Below are 12,199 nucleotides of genomic sequence, written 5' to 3'. Positions count from 1 at the left end.
ATTATTCCCCTCTATTCAGCACTGGTGAGGCCACATCTGGAGTACTGTGTTCAGTTTTGGGCTCCCCATTACAGAAAGGATGTGGACAAATTGGAGAGAGTCCAATGGAGGGCGACAAAAATGGTGAGGGGTTGGGGGACATGGTGTATGAGGATGTTTTGTACTTCACTTCAGTTAGAGTGCCGTAAGCACAAAGTTTAACATCCAGCCTCTCCCACAAGCTTAGAAAAGGCACGAAAACAGCTTACCAGTCTGACGTCAGGGGGAGCGGGGGAAAGTCTTTAAAAGCCTCGCTGAGTCCACATCACAGCAGAAGCCATTTTGGGACCAGCAGATCAGTCCCTTCTGCCGCGGTCTGGCCAACCGCGTCAGTGCTTCTCTGCCACCGATCATCCCTGGCGTACCCCTTCCCTGTGCACCGACCCGATTTGCGATCCAATCCGAGTAGTAGAGAGAGAGTAAAGAGAGAGAGAGCCGTTGATTTGTTTTGTAAACAAACGCGTTTAATCAAGCCGCTGTACCTAGGCACCTCATTCATCCGAGTAAAAGTAAACAAATAAAAGCTTCTTGTTACAATTTACAAGCTTGTTCCCTGTTCTGCGATGGGAGGCTCCATGATCAGCAAACAGAGAGAAAAACCTCTCCCCCCTTAAAGGCAAAACGAACCTTCTCCTCACTGTGCCTCAGGTCCTGACCCTGCAGGGTACAACAGAGGAAAGACTGAGGGCACTGGGATTATTTAGTCTAGAGAAGAGAAGACCAAGAGGAGACTTAATAGCAGCCTTCATCTACCTGAACGGGGGTTTGAAAGAGGATGGAGCTCATTGGTGGCAGATGATAGAACAAGAAGCAACAGTTTCAAGTTGCAGCAAGGGAAGTTTAGGTTAGGTTAGGAAGAATGTTCTCACTAGGAGGGTAGTAAAACACTGAGGCAGGTTACCCAGAGAGGTGGTAGAAGCTCCATCCTTGAGGGTTTTCAAAATCCAGCTAGACAAAGCTTTGGCTGGGATGATCTAGTTGGGGCTGGTCCTGCTTTGAGCAGGGGGTTGAACTAGATGACCTCCTGAGGTCCCTTCCAACTTTAATTTTTTATGATTCTATGATTGTTCCCTGGACTGTGATCTCACAGCCCCCTTCTAGGATCTGGTTTTCACCAGCTGTCTGAGAAGAGTCCAGTCAATGCTCTGCTTTTCTCATCAGATGCCCTGCAGGCCCTTCAGGTTTTGTAATCTATATGCCCTTTGGTTATTATTTGCGAAGGCCTAACCAGGATTTTTCCAATTTTGTGCCAACATACAGAGGCCTTTCTTAGTTCTGTTTTTACCCTTACCCTATATCTCCTTTATCCCTGGACCTTGACTGAAAAACAGGAAGCCTTTTACCAGATTTCTCTACATTACATGCTAATATCTAGTCATGTGCTATGTGGGAAACTTTTAATTTAAAGAGTGAAGGCCTACAAAAAGGCACTGTGTGCATCCAGGTCTAAGGAATGGTGCTTTCTTATATCAGCACATAAGCATTGCATTTTTTTTTAACCAAAGAAGCTTATATATAAATTTCCAAGCTAGCTATTTTCTGAGTTAAGAATTATTTTTTCTGTCATTCTATAGCTTTATAAAGCACGAATCTCCATCTTTTATCAGAACCTAAAGTATTATACATTCAACTTATCAATCAATACAACAAAAGGGAGAAAAGAACCTTTTCCACAGTTTGAAATAAATAGATTAAATAGATGACAATAAGCAAGCTGTGTTTCTGCAGTAGCAGCGGTTAGTGTTCCTCTATGGTTCTCTCTAACCCTAGCTCATGGTTGTCTAAGTAGAAGTTTTTTAGTTGTCTACATGGCATTTTTGGCACTTGTGCATGTAGCCATTCTGTTTTCCAGCAGTAGTGGCAACTACAATACATACACTACATATATAGACTGAGCATATGCAGCAGGCTACATACTGGCCACATATGGGCCTGGCTATATGTACATGCTCCTTGTGGCAGTATACTATCATCTAAGACTCAAAAATGTAAATAGTCCACAACCTCTGACTAGCCAATGTTATACTCTGCAAGAGAGCCTTCCATGTTTTATCACCAGTTTGAAGACCAGTAATTCACCTGGGAAGCCAGAGATCCAGGTTCTAGGTCCCCCAAAAGGGATTTGAACCTCTGTTTTTCTAATTTCCCAGCATAGCAGGGTTAACACCAGGTCACAGGTCAGGCATTAGCTAAACTCTTTATATGTTTTATTGATTTGGTTAAACTGTCAGGTATTATTAGCAAATAATCTAAACTTTTTTTATTTAATTGAAAAGGCAAGTCATGAAGTATGAGTATAAACTAAGAGTACCACATTGGTGGTACTAAAGGGTATTGAAAAAAGAAACTTGGATGCAGCTTGGAAATCTTCCTATTTTAGGACATTATCTTGTCAGATATCACTGGCTAGATCACTAACTGAGAGAAATCCAAAAAAGCTCTTGTACCTTTCAAGAAATGACATGGTTATTCAATAGCAAACATTATATAACTAGTAGGGCTATGCAAAACAACACCATTTAGCTTTGACTTCCGTTTCACCAGCACAGTGTTTTGTTTCAAGGGTTTTTTTGTTTCGAAAGCACTGTTCCGTTTCGTTTAGTCAAAACCATTTTGCTGTTTCAATGTTTTGCCCACAAGCTATAAAGGGGAAACACAAAACTGCCTATAGTGTTGTCATTTTTGGGCAGATTTGGATGAAAACAGCATGGATGGTAGCCCCTTCTTGGGGCATGAATCTTGCCAAGTTTCAAGGAGATAGGTGTAGGGGTTTCTGGAAAACTACACAACAAGCTGCTGACAAGCAAAACTTGTGACATGTGACTGTGCGTGTGTTAAGGCGCACTCTCACTCGTGCTGGGGCCTCTACACAATACAGTAGTGTGCCCCAACAAGGTCTCCTCTTCCCCTACAGCCTCATCCTGGTCCACCACTTTAAATAACAACAAGTAAAATAGTAACTTAGTGAGCAGCACAGTAGCACCAGCAGCATCTCAGGCAGCCAAACTGTGAGAGACCCCTTCTTTCCTCTCTTGCAGGACTTTCTTCTCCAGTGTGTGTAGTAAGATGTGTGCTCACTATTTCCTTCCCCCTCCCTCTCCTTACTTTCTGTTCCCTGCAGGCAAGCCCAGCTTCAGCTTCAAAACTCAAAATATTTCAGCACTTTCAAAATGTTTCAACTGGCCTCGTTTCATTTTGAGGCTGTTTTGAAGCACTTCTTTTCATTTTGATTTTGCTGTTGTGAGCGCAAAACAAGTCGAAACAGGTTCAAAATGAAACAGCCAATGAAATTTCGCACAGCCTTAATAACTAGGTATGTGCTAATTTAGCAAATGCCTGGTATAACTAGAAACATTATGTTGTTTTTGGATGAAAAGCAAAAAATGGTCCCAGACTGTTAAACACTACATTTTCATAAATAGGAGTGCAGAATATATATATATATACACGTGTGGCAAAGAAGGTCATAAGACAGGCTCATGCACAGAAATGGATGCACAATTGCACATTTAGTTTATGCATGCCATTACCATTATTCCATATGCAAATGGTAAGTCATATGTTTAGCAGTTCATTTGCTCGTGTAAGTACTGTTTTACCATGCAATGATATAGTGTTTTTGTAAATTGGTAGTGATTTGATTTGTTAGATTTTTATACTTATTTTGCTTTGGATAAAAGATTACAGAAGATCAAAGGGAATGGAAAATAATGCCCTCAGAATTGAATGACATCACTTATTGGTAATACTATAATAGGATTAGTAATCCTATTATAACTCAAAATCACCTCCTGATTAAATGTATATTAATTAGGAAGGGGTTTCAGTAGCCCTGAGTCTGGGGGATCACAGCAGCTTTAATCCCCTAGGCCCTAGGGATTTCATGCACCAAAGCTCTGTGCTGCTGGGACCCAGAATCAGTAACTGCTGTGGATGAGTTGAAGTACCTCAGTTGAAGGACTTCTTGTCCCAGTTAAGCATGGTGCACCCCAGTGGCCAAAATGTCCCATCAGCTGATGGGGCTCCTGGTGTTAGGGAAGACCTTGCTATGCAAGCAAGTTAAAGCTTGATGGCAACCAGCTGGAAAGTCAATACACATTTTCCAGGTCTAACTTTATAGCTGTTTGGAGCTTTTTATGGTGTGATAGCTACTTTGCACATATAGCTGGTCTCGAGGAAATTGCACAATTAACCAGTGCAATTGTGCAATACTTGCAATGTGTAGAGGGGGGCTTAGAGACTTCAGTGAAGGAGGTAAGTATTCATTGCCATTATCTAGAATCTCTGAGAGTAAAAGTCCTCTTCATATATATGAATTACACCCAGATTGAATTAATTACAATTATTTTTCTGACAAGAACCTAATGCATTAATAAACATCCTATTCATTTCAACAAGTGACTGCAAGTGAGACAACATTTCATACTCAATGGGTGGCATGTCTACATGAGTGCCCAGCTGCACAGTTATTAGTGCACTGTCCCAATGGTGCACAGGTCATTTCTGACCCTCCTGCACAGTAGCTCATTGCTACTACACAGTAGCATTGGCATCACAGTTCGCTCCTGCCAATACTACATTGCCATAGCGATGATACCATCTCATGTAGACATGCCCAATGATAACAAAGGCAGAGAGTTCTCTTGCAGAGAATACAGGCAGCCCTCGACTTATGGCATTTTGATTTACGTTGATTCACACTTGCGGTGCTCCGCCATTTACACCCCTGTCATTACTTATGGCACTGGATGCTTGTACTTATGACAGGTAATGAGTTGGTGCGGAGTGCAGTGGAGGCACTGGGGCCAGTGTGGGACACCTACTGGAGGTAAGTCCAGGCAGAAGCTCTTCCCTGAGTCCATGTGCTCTTGAAGGCGAGACGGGGCTGGGGGCTGGGGCTGGGGGCTGGCACCGGGGAACTGCTCCACTTCCCAGGCACAATGCCATGTACCTCCTCGTTCCCAGAGGCATGGCAAGGCAGGGAGAGGGGCTGGAGGATAGCACAGGGTCCGCCAGCTCTGGGGAACTACTCTGCGGCCCTGCATCACCTCAGGGAGTGAGGAGGCACATGGCATTATGGCTGGGGAGTGGAGCAGTTCCCTGGAGCCGGCAGAGCCTGCAGAGCAGTTCCTCCCCATCCCTACCCCCGCCTCACCTCACCTTGGGAAGGAGTTACTGCCTGCCCTGCATGAGGACTGAGGAGCTTACCTTCAATAAGTCTCACACTAGCCCCAGTGCCTCCCTTACTTACTGCATTGCACTTTAGAAAACTTTGTACAGTGTAATTTATTGGTGTATATAATTAATAGTTGATTAAATAGTTGATTTAAATACCTATAAAAAGTTGGGTATCAGGTTCTTGACCAGGAACATAACCCCCTATTATAACATCGTTTCTATGGGAAAATCAGATTCGACTTGCATCATTTCGACTTACAGTGCCTTTTCCAAGAACTTAACCCGCGAGGACTGCCTGCATAGATATGTTCAGCCATCATTATTGGTATCCAACTACATCTATATTTATGCTATAACTCAATCAACAACCCAACTGATAAAGATAATAAAAATATAGAAATTCCAGATATAAGAACAATCCCCATATCTCTGCTCACTACCTGCTTTTTAAATATCTTTTGTATTCTTTCCTCTAAGACCTTTACTTGTGCAATTTAGTTACTTGCCTTTTAATTCCAGGCTACTGCATCACCCTCTTACTATCAATAATCATGTTTATTACCATAATGCTGAAGGACCAACTAAGAATGAGGCCTTGTTGTACATGAGTTTTTTAATGGGGCCTTGTTATATATGGGATTATACAAACACAGAAGAGCTGACCCTGTCTGCTGCAGTGAACTTGTCTGAAATAGGACAGACAAAAGGTAGGGGAAAAAGAGTATATGGATTTCCCTCACCAACCACAGTTTTGCCAACAATGGTTTTGAGTATCCACACTTCGGGGGGGAGGTAAAGCTGGAAAATCTCCCCTGCCCCCCAGACCTGCTTATGCCTCTCACTCCCACCCCACATCCTTGCTGGTGCCCCTCTCCCCCCACCCACAGCCCCTACTTCCCCAGCCATGCCGATTTTGCCAACCTTGGGAACTTTCAGGAACGTAACTCCTGTGGTTGGCGAGAGAAACCTGTAATATAAAAGCAAAGTGAACAATGGGATAATACCATATTTGATGGTAGTCCTTCACATTTTATTGTTCTTTTATTTTTAATTCAGTGGTTTTAAGAAGGCAATGAAGGAAGAAAAGTGAAACGAGGGAAGATATTGAAGCTACAGAGTAAGAGGAGAACAGGTCTAGAGGTGGTGTGAAATTGAAATGAAGAAGTGAAAGGACTGAAGAGAAGAGCACTCCTATAAAAGAGACTCCTTGCCTACTTTGGCTAGTTTTGTAGTCGGTTTTGTCACTGGACTGCCTGGCTAGATCCTCCGTGTAGTTTATGCTCAAAAGTAGGGAAAGGGGAAGGGAAGCAGGGAAGGGAGAAGCAACATCTAGGTTTTAGTGCCCCTGAATAGGAAAAACCTCCCCTCACGATTTTAAATCCCTGGGGGTACAGGGGATATGGTGGCCCAAATGGGTCCCCTGTCATTCCCTCAGCACAGTGCAGCAGTGTATGTTTTTTTGCTGCCTCTGCAGTTGCTTTTCCTCTTCAAATCACACACTAAAAGTTTCCGTTTCACTTCAGTTCATAATTAACTGAATCATCTCCTCCATTCACCATTTACTGCCTCCATACATTCTCTCCTCCATATACCTGGTCTTTGAGCCCACTTACCATATTTGCATCTTTACTGCTTTTCTATTTCAACTCTTTTCTTTTACTCTATTAAATTTCTATGCATCATTTTTTCCTTGCCCATCACTGCACCCAGGTCTGAATTATCCCTCTCTTAAAAAGGCTTTGTACTGCTCTATGAAAGACATTACATAATAATGAACTGTGTTGTAACTGTAATGTTAGTACAGCCCCTTAAATAGAATGCAATAACGGGTGCACAAAGCATAAAGACCTTGAAGGCAATTATGTTATGCCTGAAGTACCTTTAATTAAGGTGATATCAGTACAAAGTTTGATAAGAAAAGATTGGGGTGGGAAATTGAATGTGGACTTGGGAGCTGGAATTATCCCAATACAAAGTGATACTGAGGAAAAGTTTTAAGCATAAAACAAAATCTCTATCTTTTAGTTTTATGTGGACTTCACAGCATTCCAAGAAATTCTAACCTGTCTGAAGGTTTTACCTTTGATTTTACAAAACAAGGAACCACTGAGCCTGAAAGTGCTGATTTTCCCCCCTCTGGAATTGCTAACAAGTGTAAGTTGTAGGCTGTAAATTGCTTAAGCAATTGAAAGAATGAGAAAAACTTACACCATCAGAAATGGCATTTTGCAAACTCTTTGTTGCCTTCCTAGTTAGCAGACATCCCTGATGACTAGTGTTTCTCCTTTGATTTTCACAGCCAGGTACTTTTTGGGTGCCTAGGGATGTTTAGGAGCCGTGCTGTAACTCATGGTACTTTACACAAAGCGTCACGAGTTACAGCTCCTTCTGTGCTGCAAAGAACATTTGCCCGTTGGGTCAGGGGGCTCAAGCATTTCTGCAGAGGCCCTAGCCAGCAGGCAGAGGCAGTCTAGCAACCTCCAAGAATTCTGCCAATCTACCCTTGAGCCCTTCCCCCACCACTCCCTGCCTCTGGGGATGTCAGCCGGAGAGGGGGAGAGGGGGAGGGTGCAGCAGGCAGCTGCTAGCAGGGCTTTGCTGGGTTGGGTGTTGAGAGGAACCAAGCTGGGTCCATGAGGCAAGGGGATTCTTTTCCACCCTGTGCCCCCCCAGCCTCAGCGATGGCAAATCCAAGTGGGCAGCTACTGTTGACACTGTCAAGAGGCCCTGGCAGGCATGGGGGAAGGGGTCCCCTCACTTCACAGCCCAGATACCATGGCTAGGGTATTGGGGAGAGTTGGGTTGGGTCATGCGGTGATGGGGGACTCCCTTCCTCCTCCTGGGCCTCTTGACAGAAGCAGCAGCAGCTGCTAGCTCAACTTTGCTTTTATGTGCAGAGCTGACTGGAACCATGCCCTGCTGAGAGCCTGCGCTCTGAGAACCCTGAGCACTCCCACCTGCTACTATGCCATGGGGGATTGTGGGAGTCCCCACACCGTCCCACTCCCCCTCACACCCCACAATCCCCGCACACCCACACCCTGCCTCCACCCCGCTACATATATACAATCCCCCAACATTCCCTATAATTTCCCCCACACACAACCACACTCCTTCACAACCCCCCCACACCCTACCATACATGCACACCCACACCCTGCCACACACATGCACACTGTCTTTTTTCCAATTTACAATTGATTGTGCAATCTGTCAGAGTATGGGAACTGCTATACTAGGCAGTATAATCAGCCTTTTACATTTACCATATTGAGGATATACAATTATGTATAGCCCTTGCACACTCCATTTCATGCATCTGAAAATAACATCTTTGGATATCTAAGTTAAAAATACATCCATTCTTTTTAATTATTATAATTATTTTTTGTACACTTCCTGCTGCATGGCAATGAGTAAAAAGTACAGCAATCTCATTCACCTACTCTAAACAATTTGATAACTGTACTCTCCAGCTACCGTGTTTGTAGGCTGCTGCTACAAGAAGGATGCCTGCCTGGGTGGATAAATGTTGAGACAGAAAAACAATACTATTATAGTCTGGATATTCTTAGACTATATAGGATCAAAGCAGGAAAAGGAATTTCTGGTCCTGTAGTCACTTATGTATGTTATATTAAACAGGATGAAATACAGAACTGGAACCTAAGTTTCCCATTTTCAGCTGAGTGTCCTAAGTTATTAGGCCAGGATGGTATAATTGGTGGCCCATGGCCTGTATGAAGCCTGCAAGGGGTCAACTTGGGGCCCTCAAGCTCCAACCCAGCCACTGCTCTCCCTATTGCTTCAGCTACAGCAGCAGCCACAGTGTCTGGGCTCCCCATCCCTTCTCCATCTTCCACTTCCAGCTCATGCCTCAAGGGGCAAAGCCTGCAGTGTTGGGGAGCTTGCAGCACAGGACACCTGCATAGGCACAGTGCAGCAAGAGAGCCCATGGCTGGGAAGTTGAGAGTGAGACTAGGAAACTACACAGTAGGGCTGTCTGAAATTTTGCTGGCAGTTTCGTTTCAACACTGTTTCGACTCATTTCAAGCTCAAAACAGCAAAATCAAAATGAAACAGAGAGCTTCAAAACAGCCTCAAAACAAAACAAGGCAAGTTGAAACATTTAAAAAATTTCTAAAATTTTCAAAGATCAAGCTGGGCTTGCTTGCAGGGAAACAGAAAATAAAGTAAGGAGAGAGAGGGGGAATGTGGGGAGGGAGGAGGAGTGCTCTCATTATTGACTGTGTTGCTGGCTGTCAGAGCCAAATTTTGAATAAATGCTGATAACACAGAGAGTTAGCTCTGAGCATGCACAGACAAGCCTAGTAGCGGAAGATTCCACGGCATGCCCAGCATGTGTCCCCTGTACGACCCCAGGGCTTGTCCGTCAAACCTGACCTACTTTACTATTGCGAGCATGCTCAGCTGTGCGGAAAATGCCATGGAAAACACCTCGATGTGGTGCTAGGGGGCATCAACCTCCTCGGGGTACCCGGAATAAGAGCTCTAAACTTGAAATATCAAGTATTGGAAGCATTACCAGTTAACATCATAGCAAATGAAGATCGACATAAGCCCACGTTAAGAACCACCTCATCGTGGCGGTATACCCCTATCCCCACAAAGGCGCACCTCCGTGAACCTTTGGTTGCGCTGTTAACACAGTTGATAGACCAGAAGTCCATCACCCCAGTCCACGCAAGCACGAGATTGTCACCAGGATGTGGAATTTCAAAACCAGGAAAACCACATGAAGTATATTAGTTGTTGACTACAGAGATGTGAATAAACAATGCACGACTCTCACACAAGCTTCACCTTGCACTTTACTTCAGAGCACCCAGGAGATGGCAGAATATTTGGCCGACCCATGGTTAGGCATGACCTTGGATCTTAAGAACGTGTTTTTTTCTATCCCCATTAATGATACCAAGGGGATTTTAAATATGTGTTTGCAGGGAGAATTTATAAGTGGAACTTGTGTCCACAGGGACACTGCAACGCCCCGGCGTTAGCCACCAGCACCATAAATGATAGTTTAAGAAGGTTCTCCGAAAACAATCCAGAAAGCGGAGCAGTAAAAATATGGAACTATATTGATGATATCACGATCATGGGGCGAGAAAAAGACCTTGTGAAGAGAGTTACTAAGGATCTTGTAAGGCACCTAACCACCGATGGCTGGATCATCAATACGGACAAGTCTCGACTAGAACCATCTTCCAGCACTGATTTCCTAGGAACAACTTTCATTAAAGATACACTGCATGGGATAGCTCACGACAAAGTTGATATTACCATCTGGGAGAACAAAGTCCCATCAACGAAAGCTGACTTCCAGTCTCTCCTAGGAAAACTGAACTGGTTCAGACACTATATTACACCGGAACATCTACCGATCCTTTCACAAATTCAATGACAGATCCGCAAAAAAAGCCGACAGAAAACTTCATGGACTCCGAAAGACACCAGAGCCTTGAGCAAGTTATTAATCGCCATAAAGAACACCTCCCTAAGTGCCATTGATCTCACTGTGACATTAATAGTAACGGTTGGTTTCACCGAGGAGCACCTCTTTACCACGATAAGGAATTCCGAGGGAAACCTCGTCTACGTTGTACACCGCACCATTCAAGCTGTGCAACATCGCTATGGCACAGTGGGAAAGGTTCTTCTAGCCGCCCAGCTGGCCGAATCGTTATCAGTCGGAAAAGGAAAGCTGAGGGCAATAGGAGCAACCCTACTGCCACGACTAGTGCACGATCAACCTGACCCGTGTTTCCAGGGGGAACCATCAACCTGGACTGCCCTGGTATTAAACCATCTATACCAGTGGCACTCCTGGAAGTACGAGGATATACCGCCTACATCTACTATCACTGACACTTCAAAAATCGTCCTTTACGGAACGACACAACCAGCGTGGATGGCATCAGATGGCACCACCCGGGACAACAGGAAGTATGGAGTTTACTGCCGTCCATGCCACTAATACCAAGTCCATGCCGGTTGTGAATCAGCCCAGAAGAACGAACTCCTGGGATTTTGGGAACTGGTATGTCACTGGCTGACTCATCACGATGGGACCCTTCCCGTTCCCATTATGGCCATCGATTCCCACTATATCTACAAAATTGTAACGGGAACAGCCTTCCCGATGGAAAATCTCGAGTTGTGGGAAGAAATCTACGCATTATTGTCCGACTTCTCCGTACCGCCTCTAATCAAACATACACGCTCATATCGGAGTGACAGTGATCCGATACATGAAGTCATCGACAAGTTATTGGAAGATCCAACTCATACCGACCACGTACTTGTCGCCAAAGGTATCGATGAAACTGTATGTGTACCCATACCTGACTTGGTTACATGAGAACTGGGGCCATCCAGGTCCCCGGGCCTGTCACAAAAAGTGGCGTCAGGAGTCAGAAGACAGCCCAAAGTATGGTTCCCGTATGGACTGGAAGAGGGTAACACAGGCTTGCGAAGCCTGTGCAAAAGAGAAGTGTCACCCAACAGGAAATACGAAAGGTGCCTTGGACCAGAACACATTCGAACCAAGAAAATCATGGCAAGTAGACCTACTGGGTCCCTTGCCTGGAGGCTCGGTCCCAAATAAAGGTTTAATTGTAGTCAACTTAGGGACCAGACAAATGACTGTTGTGCCTCTTAGAAAAACGCACGCGACTGCGGTAATAACAGCTCTCACGAGTGTATTCGCCATGTGGAAAAGACCAACTAGTATCTAATCCGACGGGGGACCGCCATTCACATCTGCAGCTATCGAGAGGTTTGCACAACTGCATAATATAGACTGACACCACCATCTGCCCTACCACCCCATGTCAAATGGGGTGGTAGAATGAGCAGTCGGATTGTATAAAGAGGCCCTGCACCTAAAAGGGCAGGAAAGCTACAAAAGTTGGACAAAATACAATCATGAAGTACTAACGAACCTAAATTCCGAAAAAGA

The 12,199-nt window shown here is 44.5% G+C and overlaps 1 pseudogene; it reads left to right on the top strand.

The window, feature by feature from the left end:
- The first annotated feature begins 6,121 nt into the window (after positions 1-6,121).
- Positions 6,122-11,975, top strand: LOC149870106 (uncharacterized; annotated as a pseudogene).
- The last annotated feature ends 224 nt before the right edge of the window (positions 11,976-12,199 follow it).

The sequence above is a fragment of the Crocodylus siamensis genome, chromosome 2 (genome assembly GCF_052110815.1).
Source record: "Crocodylus siamensis isolate JL-2025a chromosome 2, ASM5211081v1, whole genome shotgun sequence".
Classification (NCBI taxonomy): Eukaryota; Metazoa; Chordata; order Crocodylia; family Crocodylidae; genus Crocodylus; species Crocodylus siamensis.
This window is presented reverse-complemented; position numbering and strand designations above follow the sequence as displayed.